The sequence below is a fragment of the Cynocephalus volans genome, chromosome 6 (genome assembly GCF_027409185.1).
Source record: "Cynocephalus volans isolate mCynVol1 chromosome 6, mCynVol1.pri, whole genome shotgun sequence".
In the NCBI taxonomy this organism is placed as follows: domain Eukaryota; kingdom Metazoa; phylum Chordata; class Mammalia; order Dermoptera; family Cynocephalidae; genus Cynocephalus; species Cynocephalus volans.
In genome coordinates, this window is record NC_084465.1 from 6525349 (window position 1) to 6538028 (window position 12680).

Consider the following 12680-nt stretch of genomic DNA (forward strand, 5'->3'; position numbering starts at 1 on the left):
GGATGCTACCATGACTATGTTCTCTTCAATGGACTGTGGGCAGAAGCGATAAGTGCCATTTTCAGTCCTGACCCACAGCCCCCAGGAGCACCCTCCATGCGCTGCCTAGGATGATGACCATTGACACAGCATTGGAAGCCACACGGTCAAGCTGGCAGAGCCACCATCAGCCTGGTTCCTGAATGACCACGTGGAGCAACCTGGAATATCCATCCTGGGTAGTTAAGTGAGCACAAAATAGTTTCTTATTTTATTGCTCCTTTATATTTTGAATATTCTTGCACAGGGATTCAGCCTACCCCAAATATGAGACATGAAAGAAAAGGATAAAGATGAGAAAGTGAATAGTAAGCAAAATAAACAATTAAAAACTGAGAACATACTAGATGTTGACTGATTTTCTGTATATATAAATGACTTATAAGACATTGATGCTGCCCAGGAGTTGCTTAAAGGTTACTGGGGAGATAGAATAATCATGTGACAAAATTAGAGGAAGACACAAGATAAAAAGTCCTGAATTACTTGTCATAGACAAGTTGCCATAGCCTGGTGTCAAGGAAAGAACACTGAACCAGTGTCAAGGGACATTGCTGTGGACTGATGTTCTCCCAAAACTTAATCCCCGCTGTGACAGTGTAAAGAGGACGGGAAATCCTGCTGTGGTAATTGAAAGGTGGGACCTTGAAGAGGTGATTGGATTGTGAGGTCTATGACTGGTGAATGGATTGTTCCACTCACTGAGTAATAGATAGATTAATGGTGGTCATGGGCTTGGCTCTGAGGGCTTGAAAAGGAGAACACACGAGGAGCTCTCTCTCTGCTTCTGCCACCTTGCAATGTGGTGCCCTGCGATGCTGACGCTACCACCGAGAAAGACCCTCACCAGATGTGTTTCCTGGACTTTGGACTTCCCAGCCCCCAAATTGGCAAGCAATACATTTCATTCTCTTATAAATTACCCAGTGCCAACTATTTTGCTGTAAGCAATAGAAACAGACTAATACAGACATAGTTGCCACATTGATTCATGAGTGGAAAGGGTAATGTACAAAAATAAAAAGGGCATAATACAAAGTCGTGAAACAAAGCAGGTAGGTAGCAGAAGCTGAAGGAGGGAGGGTAGGAGGAGGATACAAATTATGGAGGGCAGGGCACAGGGGGAGAGAGTAAGGTACACAGGCATGATGGAGGTCAATTCACTGTGAGTAACCACAAAGCCTGGAACTTTCCATATGGCTAAAAGGATTTTAGGAGGCTAAGGCAGTATATTTTCTCTCAAATTAGTAGGCAAGTTTCATCCTAGTTGATTCTAATTAAACAATTATGAGAAACAAAGCATCCCTGAGCTTTGTTCTCAGGTTGAGGAAGAAAAAGAAAACACATGACCAGGAAAGACATCACTTTGTTAAGATGGATCAGACTTCAAACCGTGAAGCAGGAAAAGCATCTTTTGGTCCTGTGTCTCCTGAGGGAAAAAAAAGCAACACTCAGAACAAAAGGCAGGGAAGCAGAAATGGGGAGCAAATTAAAAGAAAGCAGGCCAAAACACCTGGGTATAAAATTTGCAAATTATTGCAAACTATTACGAGCATTTTTGAAGGTTGTTTGCTCTTGGAGGGCAAGACCTAGGCTTGTCTATCTCTTGTCTTCCCATGTGAAGAGAGACACACAGAGAGAACACCATGTGAGGACGGAGGCAGAGATCAGAGTGATGTGTCTACAAGCCACAGGATGCCAAGGAACGCCGGCAACACCAGAACCTGGAAGCGGCAAGGAAGGGTCCTCCGCAGGTCTCAGAGGGAGCTCTGCTGACACCTTGAACCTGACTTATGGCTTCCAGAATGGTGAGAGAATAGATTCCTGCTTTTTAAGCCATGTTCCATGACATAGTACCTAATATGTGATAGATGTTAATAGATGCTAAATAAATTCTCAAATAATTATAACACTTAGGACAAGACAAAGGAATTGGTAAGTAATACCAAAATGCAAATATCTCTGGGGAGAAAAAGGAGATAAAAGTAGGGAAGAGGGGATAAGAGGAATTTAAAGTTAATAAAATCACTTTAATGAAGTTAAGTTAATGAAGTCCTGGCTCCCTCCCAGCCTGGTTGGGCTCGTCTGTGCAAACATTCCAGTTCCCTCTGTCACATTCTTTTCTCCAGTAAGAAAGTCCTACAGACCTTCTTATGTTCCCAACACCTCCTTCTTACCTCTAAGCTTTTCCATATGCAAGTCATCCACCTCACCAACCTATGCTCTTCCTTGTCTTAAAAGCTCTTCAGAAGAATCCAGTCCCCATTTTTTCTGGTGACCCAACCTTCAAGCAGTCCGTTGCCATCCAACATTTGGGACCGGGTCATCTCAGGGTACAAGCAACATTTTCCCTGATAGCCATATAGTCAGTTTTTCCCATGGCAGTGGGCTGTTATCTCGGGAATCTCACAAACAGAGTTGTACTTTGACGGGCTTTCATTAGAAATGAATGGCTTGCTGTCTTAAAGTGTGGGTCTGCGGCTGGAGGTGTGGGGTTGGGGTGGAGGGCAAATCTGGTAATAGATGTCAGGCCTCTGCCATGGCCAAACTCAGGGAGGACCCCCTGTTTCATAGACCACATGCTGATTGCTTCTGTTCTACACCAGAGTTTTGTTTTGTCTATTTGACTCATGGTTTTAACACTTTGGACAAAAAGAAGGAGTTTGTATGCCGTGGCAAAGTGCAAATATTCTGTGTGAGGAGGGGAAGGTGTTTTTCATCTTTATGTCCCTCCTACGTGATGTCTGGTTGAAATAACTCGTGGCACTGTGTGCTGAGCCCTGTGCTAGGCTACACCCGGACACAGAAAAGTAACCACAGTTCTATTCTAAGGCTGCTCAGATCTTTCATGGAGAAAAAGACATGTTTTTCAAGGCAGATTCTTTGGTTCAATTCCCATGAATGGATTTGGCTAAATGCGGCCAGTTCCCCTTGATAATTAACACCAAATTTCCTTTTTTTTTTTTTTTGGTAGATGTCACTCAGTGGCCTCTTGAGTGAATGATCAGTTTTGTCCTCAATTAATAAAAAGCCAGAAAACTTTGGTTCTGGGATGACATCTGCTGCATGAAGATGCATTAAAGATAAAAAATATATAAACCCTAGGGCTCCAGGTTAGTTATTCAAAATATGAATGATTTAACAAGAAACAGTCTATTTGGAGACTTTTGATGTTGGTTACCTCAGTTCACATGCCAAATAATAATCTTTTCAAGCAGCATTTGGAGAAATCAGAAAAATGCAGTAGATGCAAGTGATATATGAGTTCTTAGGGATTGTTCCCAAAACGAGGTACATTAAAAGCAGACACGGGCTCTCAGCTTCTGGGAGCTGGTCTGGTGGGATGTGGCCACGTGTAACGTATACGAACCCGGGAGGTCTTCTATGTCTTTGATGCTTTCGTTGCTTTTGTCTGACTTGATCAAATCCCGGTGGAAGCTGGGCTGATCTCCATCCTCCACTGACATTTCTCTAAAATAATCACATCATTAAACAAGATCTTCTCTAGCTTTTACTTAAAATAATAAAACGTCCAAGCTGGAAGAGACCTTGGGGTCATTCTGACCTCCCCTGTGTGTCATTTTACACCTGGGGAAACAGAGGGCAGGAGGACGGAAGTAGCTTTGCTAGAGTCGTGCTTCATATTCTGAGTTATCTAATTATCTGACCTGAAAGATGAGCTACGCCGCCAGTAAGCGCATCTCAGTCGGTCAGAACAGCACTTTCTGTCTTCCCAGGCCCAGCCAATCCCTTTGAGGGGCTTGTTGCCTCCGCAAAGGTCAAGCCTTGAGTTCAACAGACAAAACACGGGGTGGGAACAGAAGCATCAGCCTGGACTCTCCAACAAGGTGAGGCTCCTTTTTTCTTCTCTCTCCTTCCTCTGCTCCTCCCTCTTTCTCCTTCTCTTTTTCCTCCTCCTTCCCTGTTCTCTGTTCAGGATCGGTCCATCTGGAACCCAGAAGCCTGGCTGCCCACCACGCCATTCCAGAATCTCCTTCTCCATCACCCGTGGCCTCTCTCCTGCGCCGGACTTCCTGGTCCCTGTGTCTTGACTTCCATCTTTGAAACTTACTCCCTTGTTTCAGTGCAACCTAGACTCCAGAATCTTCCTGAGAAAGGGTGATGGGAGGTAAAGTATTTTAGACATCACAAGTCTGAAAACATCTTTGATGGCCTAGGAATAAATGTGTCATCTTTCATCAGCATTGGAAGGCCTTGCTCCAGTAACTGCAGGCTCTGCCCCAGCGCTAGCCCCACATTCTAGGAGCCTTTGCCTTCGATTATGGCGTCCTGTGGAGTGCAAGGAAAGGGGACCCACTAAGCTAATTCAAATAAAGGGGGTGTATCTGCATGGGGGTGGGGAGATAGGAGGGTTCCTGGAAGGATATTCAGCAAATTTACATAAAAAAATCTAAGAACAAAGCCGAAGAACACTCAAGCAGCCCAGGACCAGGAACCGGGCAGCCTGCTCCCTCCTCTCCTGGTCCACGTGGCCCCTCCCACGGCACCGCTGGCTCTGTCTTCTCCGCGCCCTTGGCTTCCTTCCTGCCCTCGGCCCCCACTAGAAGCTGCGGCTTGCTCGTGCCCACTGGTGCCCTCCTGGTCCTCTCACTCTGGCTTTAGCTCATAGCTTTATCCTGCCTTCTAACTCATTAATTTAATTTCCAATTTGCCAAATAGAGATTTCCAAGAAAGGAATCTTTCCAAGCCAGACAAGACACGTCCTGAGTTGTTGCAGCTTTACCCACGGGCTGTCCTGAGCCAGGCTCCGGTACTTGGTCCAGGCTGCTATGGCAGGGACCCAGCAACTGAAATCATCATTGCATACATACATATATGTATGTATATATATATGTATGTATATTTATCTATCTATCTATCTATCTATCTATCTATCTATCTATCTATCTATCTATCTATTTTTTTCCCACCTTGGGCTGGCCGGTTAGCTCAGTTGGTGAGAGCATGGTGCTGATAACACCGAGGTCCAGGGTTCAATCCCTGTACTGGCCAGCTGCCAAAAAAATAATAATAATAATAATTGCCTTATGGCTTCTGCTTTTGAAGTTTTATTTAAGATGTCCTTCCCCACCTTTGGATCACAAAGAAATGCATCTACATTTTATTTTATTAACTTATCATTTTACAGTTCATATTCAGTATTGAATTCATTTTGAGTAGTCCTTTGTATATGATGTTGGATTTTTTCCACTCCATACACTTCACAAATATCTGCAGATGACTCACCCTCTCCTTAGTGACTGCTGGGCTGCCTTTATCATGTAATGATTCCCATGGACAGAAGAGCCCTTCTCTTCTCCCTGAGTTCCCTATTCTGTCCCTCTGGTCCATTCGTCTGTCTTTGCTTTTGTATTATGTCTTCATTCCTGGTTGGGCAAGTTTGACTTAGCTGATTCATGGACCTTTGCCCTCCCATAAAAAATTGAAGTAAGTTTCTCAAAGTCCTTAATCGGATGGTTAAAATTCTGATGGGAAGAGCGAAGAGCAAAAAGCATGCATTCTAGGTGGGGAAATGAGATCAGTACGTCCGGTCAAGGCAAATGACCCATTTTTGATAAAGCTAAAGGTATTGTGATACCTCAATGTCACCAATCCTTTTCCTGTTTCTACTTTAACGAAGTTTAGATCCAGGTTTCAATTGCAATTTCATTGCACGAATGTGTGTACAACGACCTGCACCCTGTGACTCATGCTGAGAAAACCGGCCCTTTCATCGACTGTGCTCTTGGTGGGCTTCTTACAAGGTGGTTTCACTTCCATATCAACACTTGTGGCGTCCCCTTGACTTCCTGTGATAACTTTCACTTCTGGTTTGCTGTGACTACTCTATTTTGGAAATCATTTCCTTTTCAAGTAAACACGAACAACTGTAATATATAGCCTATATATCTTGGTCTTAGTGAAAATAAAAAATGCCCTAGCTCTTGTCCTGCAATTCAAGTAGATGTCCAATCTACTTCATCCTGATGAAGTATCTCAGGCTCTCTTGATTTGGGGATTCCGTAACTCCTTCTCTTATTTAAAAATAGAAGGGGGACGTTTTATTAGAAAAGGTGCAGAGCCAGTCCCCTGAAGGACTCTGGCCAAACCAATGCAAGACAGACATCTGGGCAGGGAGCGCCGAGGCGACTCGGCTACTTTGGGGGCTGAGCAGAGAGAGACCCTGTCCTCTTTTTCCCTTCCTTCCACCCCTTATTTCTGTTTTTTCCTTGCTTCCAGTCAGATTCACACCCCACCTTTTCTCATTTATAGGCTCTTCTCCAATCCCTGTCCTGCCAGGCCAGGTGCAGGTCAGCTATTCTGGTACAGGGTGAGGCTGATTTAGGCTCCTACATAATCCTAAAAGGCTCCCTGCATCCAAGCAGTTGGGAGGAAAACGCATGCATGCTTTAATAATGCATATGAAGTTTTCCAACGCTATTTTCTAACACAGAAGTCTTTTTTCTTAGTGTCTAGATACCTTTAATTTCCATTTCTCTCACTCCCTTCTTACCACCTGTTCATTTTATTATGTTTCCTCATCTATAAATGAATGTTAAATCTACTCTTTTGTGTGTGTGATGACTTTCATAATTAAAAGAATGAAATGGCTTATCCCTTCTTTCTTATTTTCATTCTCGGCTCTCAGCAACCGGGCTCACAGGTGTCACTAGGAAAGTGTGACTTCCTGCAATGTTGGAGCGGTGGGTCTCCAATGCCTGGCAGTCACACAGCCAGCGGTGGGGGAGGGCAGGCAGCGTGGTTTCAGTCCCAATCTGGAGTTTAGTGGCTCTGAGGCCTCAGCAGCAGCCTGGGCCTCTCTGAGTCCCTGTGAAATGAGCATGCTAATGCTTCCTCGGGTGGTGGCTGTCATTATTAAATGAGAAGGTCACCTCGCGTGGGGCGTGGCACACAGTGAGGGCTCAATTACAGGTGCACGTTGCTCCTTCCCCAGCTGTCTGCGAGGAGGGCAGCTGGCAGGGTGGGACACGCAGAGCTCCAGTGGTGGCAGCAAGGGGAGAACAGGGCTTGGCGAGCGACTCAGCAACACACAGTGGAGTTGGAGAAACAAAGCGTAATGCCCAGCAATGCACTCTTAGAATACACCCCAGAGAAACTCACACATACGCTCGTGTATAAGGAGGCACGTGCACAAATGCTCATTACAGCGTTGTTTGTTATGAGGAAAATTTGAAACAACCTAAATGTTCCAGAATAAGAGAAGTGGTAAATATACTGGGGTGTCGTATGCTCTACTGCACACAGGAGAGGAAAATTAATGACACAGAACCACAAGGCTAAACTTCGAAATTATAATATTGAGGGAGAAAAGCAGATTGCAAAAGTGTGCTCACATCCTGCATAAGGTTTAAAACATACACAATAGTTGGTGTTGTATTGACACACATATGTAGAGAAGTGTAAAAATAGGTATGGGAGTAATAGATGCAAATTCAGAATAACGGTTACCTTGGGGAGGGGGGATGTAACAAGGAAGAGTACACAGAGACTCTCGACTGTATCTATTTTATTTTTTAAAAAGATCTAAAGTAAATATGGGGCAAAACATTAGGGTTTGGTGAAACTGGTTTGTGGGTGCTTGGGTATTTTAATATTATTTTCTTCACGTATTTTATAAATTTGTAAGATTTCATAATAAAAATAATTAAAGGTCCTATTCAACTCAGCGTTCACAGAATCAATTTATAACCTATATTTTTCTTCATATGTATTAAAAACAATAGATGCGTTTTATTTCATAGATGGTCCACAAGAGGGAGATCTAGAACAAGTCGGTAACCAAATGTATAGCAAGAAAAACAGCGTCCAAGGAAGCTTCGCGGGAGCCTCATGGCGAGCAGGTGTAGAATGCCCGGCGCCACCCCCGTGGCATGTGAGGCCACCACCCCCGGGTGTGACGCCGCACCCTTTCTACACATTCCACAATCTACAGAGCGACTGCTTCACATCGCAGGGTGCAGTGATAAACTAAACAGTGTGTAAAAAAATACAGTTTAATTAGCTGTTTGCAGAGTAAATGATACACAGCAGCAAGAGGAAAGGGAGTCAAGAGAGAGCAGGTAGACAGGCAAGGGTTGCATGGGTGGCACTTGGCACCTGTGGCGGGTGCTCGGGTCCCCTCTCCTGGGTAGGGTGCAGAAAACCAGGAGCTCTCAGTGCTTATCCTTGGGCACCGTGAAATGCTGATATAGCTGTTATCACTGGAGCCAGAAACTGTATCGCCAGTGATAAGTGTGGCCGTATTATGTAGTTTCAATTTACCATGACCAGCGCCCCCTCAATGATTTAAACTGTATGCAGTGGTTTTCAAGCTTTCCCATTAATATTTCTGTTACTTATTTTATTCGTCTTTTATTCAGGTGCCAAAGATTTTATTAAACGTTGTGGAGGTTGCGTAGGTTAAGAATAGTCTATTCATAAGTGTTTTCATGAAACAGGAAGAAACTGCCCTTACTTTCTGCCACTATTTCATGGCTTTTAGCCTCTGGGAGAGCAGGGGCCTCCTCAGCCTTAACAGCAATCACGTCTTCAGTAGCAGACACCGTGCCTGCTACATCATTGGCACTCAAAAATACCTCTTAAATTAATACTATAGCCAAGTGGCCATGGCTGGACGAACAGATAAGCAGATTGTGGTCTATACACACAGTGGAATATCATGCAGCCTTGCAAAGGGAGGAAACTCTGAGACACATTGCAACATGGGTGAACTTCGAGGACATTGTGCTAAGTGAGAGAAGCCAGTCACAAAAAGACAAATACTGTATGGTTCCACTTCTATGAAGTATTTAGTCAAATTCACAGAGACAGAGAGTGGAATGGCGGGTGCCATGGGCAGGGGGAGGAGGGAATGGGGACTGAGTGTTTAATGGGGACAGTTTTGCAGGACGACAAAATTCTGGAGATGGATGCTGGAGATGGTTGCAAAACAATGTGAATATACTTAATACCACTGAACTGTACACTAAAAGATGATTAAAATGGTGACTTTTATGTTATGTACATTTTACCACAATTTTAAACATGATTAAAAAATGCTATAAAGAGAGAAAACTGGAGTGAGTCAAATTCCCTCTGTTCTAGGTAGAAAGGCTCCAGATTGGTCTAAACTAGGCGATTGGGTCCTGCTGGCCCGCACAGTGGGATCTGCACAGTGGGATCTGCACAGTGGGATCTGCACAGTGGGATCTGCACAGCAGTGTGCTTTGAAGTGCTGTGTGGTCCTCTCCGTGGGGTGCTTATAGAACCCCTAAGTCTGACTCAGGATAAATCACCTCTGGTCCTGCCTCCCCCAGACACGGCCCCTCAGGCATGATCTGTCATGCTGCATGCCAAGAGAAGCCAACAGAACCAACAGAAACCAAGGAAGAAATGCGAGAAACTGCCTCGCTGAGCTGAAGTGTCTCAGGTGAGTGGGTCACAGGAATCACCCAGCAGCTCCCAGGGTGGTGTGGGGGGAACGGAAAAGTCTTTGTGCTGAGCCACATATCATAGCTTCCTTCCCAACACCCAGACCCAGAGGGACACGCCTTCCCAGGTGACCAGAAGCACTGGTCACGTGTGAGGAAGAATCGGAAAACAGATGGAGAGAGAGAGAGAGAGAGAGAGAAGAAAAAAGAGAAAAACTACCGGAAGAGTGAACATCTATCATACCTTAATTTTAAAACAGAAGAAGGTGGATTCTGCAGCCTGCACACGAGTGACTGGATGTTGACCCCAGGGAAGGTCCTAGATTCTGGGTTCTAGGACACAGAACAAAGGGCCTCCTCAAGGAAAATTTTATCATAGAGAGAAATCATTGTCCTGCAGAATTCTTAGAAAAAGGCTGCCAAGTGCCCAATTCACTAGTAAAGAGTTTTTATTACACAATCATATACCAAATATGACGTGAGAACTGGCTTTTATTCCCCATGTCAGGCTAATGTTCAGACAAAGAGGAGGGACAGTTTTCTGGCCACCTTTGGAGATCCTCCTAGGGCTTCCTGTTGAAGGCAGACGGGTTTCTCCCAAGACCTAATCAACCCGAAACCAGGAGTGGGTCTTAGAAAACAGCAGGCTCCACCCCTCTCACGTTGTCCTTTTAAAGAACCAAGAAAATCTGGCCAAAGATCTCTCTCCCTCTCAATGTAGTTAGCAGGAAAGAAAACAGACTTCCACTGAGACAGGAGTGGGTGTAAATTCTGGATCTACCACCTACTAATTACATGGCCTGAGGCAGGCTAATTAACCTGTTTCCTTCCTTTGTAAAATCGGGATTAATATTACATATATCGTGTGCCAGTTTCCCTAAGAATGAAATAAGTACTAGTAGAGTCTCATTGATTGATTCGTTTTTAAGAATTCACAATATACCACGTCATAATTTGCTTCATAAAAATTAGTTTGCTTTTCCCTTCCCCTAAGCGAGGGGGAAGGAATTAGTTTCATTTTCACTTTCCTGTAGAAGGGGTAACAAAAGCTCTTGCATTTATACTGGTGTTGAGATCATTAGGATTATGTGGATAAAGACATTTATATATGAATGTGTTTATGTACATATGTATAAATACAAATACATGTATAGGTCTGTGCATGTTTACATATATACATTTATATTATATTATATTTATTATATTATGTTATATTATATTATATTATATTATATTATATTATATATTATATTATATTATATCTGGTTTTCAAAAAGGATTTGTATCAGTTTAAGAAAAAACAACAGCAGGATAGTTAAAAATTGTTTAGTCATTTAAATACTCTTAGACTCTGCTGATGGGAGTGCCAATTAGTATGTGTCTGAAATGCATTTTTTTGTAGCAAGAGTCTTGAAATGTTTAAATATTTTGACTCCTTCTAGAAAACAGTTCCAGGTAAATATTAAAATTTAAACAAAGATAACAAGATTATGTTTTAAAAGTGTTTATTACAGCTGTTATTCTAATAGCAAAATTTGGAAAGTGTCCATGTGTTTAATAATGAATAGGGAAGGTAAGCAAATAGCTGGAAATAATATAATATTAAGTAGCAAAAAATCAGGACACGAATTGTGCGTATAGTATGATGATTGCAACTGTGTAATGATATATAGCTATAGGTGCACAGAAAAAAAGATTGGAAATAAATGCATCAGAATATTACCAGAAATGGTGGAATTATAGGTGACTATTATTTTGTGTTATTCAGTATTTTCAAATTTTGCAAGTTTACTTTTATAAAAGAAAATATAAATATAATATTAAGACAACAAAAATAATTTCTGTAGGAGAAATAAGAAAGTATCAAGGCCTTTCCAAATGTCAACCCCACCAGTCTATTTTAGACTTTGTTCTGTTTCATCTCACTGCAGCACTGGACACTGCTGACCACCTCTACCTCTAGTCATCCTCTGCCTTTGACTCCCGCAGCCTTGGCTCTGTGAGCAAGTGTTCTGTGATTGATTAGCAATGCCTACCACAGGCACAGAACAGGCATAGTGGGATGTATTATATGTTGGCCATCTCTGTTCCAGCTGCTTTTCCCTTGATAATCACCCACATTCCCATGGTATCACTTAACATATTTATGCCGATGATTCAAGCCTACACTTCCAGTATTTTTCGTCCTCTCACATTCCACCCCGTCTGTTCAACTTTGTATATTCTTGCTTTAGAGCTAGGGCTGGGTCCAGAGGTCACAGACCCCTCGAGCCCGTTCACAAACCTTTCACATGCAGGTCTATGAGCTAGGTAACTGGCAAAAAGGTCCTTAGAGCCTTGGTTGAAGTAGGAATAGTCTTTATTCAGCACACACACATCTAATAGCTAAGCAGTCAAAAGGAGAAACTCAGAAACTCAACTACTACTGGCAAAGTCCAAAGAAAAACTGAAACTGAGCAGCTGGCAGCAGAGTAAACAGGCTCGTGAGCTCTGCCAGCCAGCCTGCGTGAGCTCTGCCAGCCAGCCTGCTTCACAAACTCAAGAACACACAATAGCAACAAGCTAGAAAGATACGTGGGTGCACATGCACACTAACTCCACCCACACAACTTGTTTATAAGAAATGTCCAGGGAGCCTGACTAGATGATTCTATTTTCCCCACACTTGCTTTCAGGCATCTTGAATTTAGCAGGTACAAGCTGAACTTATTTTCTACTCCGTTTTCCTTCCCATCCAGAAACTTTTCCCTCTATGTCTCCTTATTATGCCAACATTACCCTGGTTTTTAAAGGTAAAAACCTCGGCATCATTGTTCACTTTCTCCACTCCTTCCAGCCCAGTGAGGCATGAAAACCTGTACGTACCACCTCAGAAATGGCTCTCAGATGGCACCTCCCTGTTCGGGCCAGTATCACCTTCCATCTCAGACTATCGCAACAGCCTCCAAATTGGCTTTGCCCCCATTTATTTCATCCTCCACTTTCCTGTGAGGGTCATCGTTCCATAAACGGAGTAGATACTGTCACTCAACTACCTAGAATCCTCAGTTGACTCCCTTTGCCTGGAGGAGAAAGAGCTAAGTGTTTTAGCTTGGCATAGGAATCCCTCTGCAGTCTCTTCCAGCCTCCCATGCCATCTACCCCTGTGCCATTGTAGTGAAAGTCCCACAGTCCCCCACAAAACAGCTTTTTAAATTTTTTTGGCAGTAT

At 43.3% G+C, this 12680-nt stretch overlaps 1 non-coding gene across 1 annotated transcript; it reads left to right on the forward strand.

The window, feature by feature from the left end:
* Positions 1–4978: 4978 nt before the first annotated feature.
* On the forward strand, positions 4979–5052 carry TRNAI-GAU (transfer RNA isoleucine (anticodon GAU)). The gene has a single exon. It is a non-coding gene; the product is annotated as a tRNA-Ile (tRNA).
* Positions 5053–12680: the final 7628 nt, after the last annotated feature.